The sequence below is a fragment of the Lipotes vexillifer genome, unplaced genomic scaffold, assembly GCF_000442215.2.
Source record: "Lipotes vexillifer unplaced genomic scaffold, Lipotes_vexillifer_v1.1 scaffold663, whole genome shotgun sequence".
NCBI lineage: Eukaryota > Metazoa > Chordata > Mammalia > Artiodactyla > Lipotidae > Lipotes > Lipotes vexillifer.
In genome coordinates, this window is record NW_006788963.1 from 423821 (window position 1) to 424299 (window position 479).

The window sequence follows — 479 nt, forward strand, 5'->3', positions numbered from 1 at the left end:
TCTGCCACGGGAGAGGCCACAACAGTGAGAGGCCCGCGGACTGCCAAAAAAAAAAAAAAAAAAAAAAAAAAAAAAAAAAAAAAAAAGTACATAAACAAAATTTCACGAAATTTAGACAACAGTGAAAGTACAATTAAGTAAAACAATAAGTAATGATAAAAAGAATCTGAATAATGTAAAATACTTATGTAATAGATGTATGTATTGAATTCCTTTATATACCTTCATTTCAGACATCCATAGAATTTCTGCTCCCCACGAAAAAGAAGCATTTGAACCCCTATGTACTCTTATAAATGTGGAGCCTTAATGATATGGTTGTGTTTGTTTTATCTATTATTATCCAGTGCTCAGTGTTAAATGGGGTTCTTCCCATATTGGAATCTCTTCCTCTGGATGACTTTTTACACGTGGTACAAACAATTGGGTTATACATTCTCTCTCAAGTTCATCTTCGTGTTTTGTTTTCTGGAAAGAGT

The 479-nt window shown here is 32.6% G+C and overlaps 1 protein-coding gene across 1 annotated transcript in view; it reads left to right on the forward strand.

Moving 5' to 3' along the window:
• Window positions 1–479, forward strand: part of CDK6 (cyclin dependent kinase 6) — a 219279-nt gene that overhangs the window by 154285 nt on the left and 64515 nt on the right. The gene's annotated exons all lie outside the window — the stretch shown is intronic.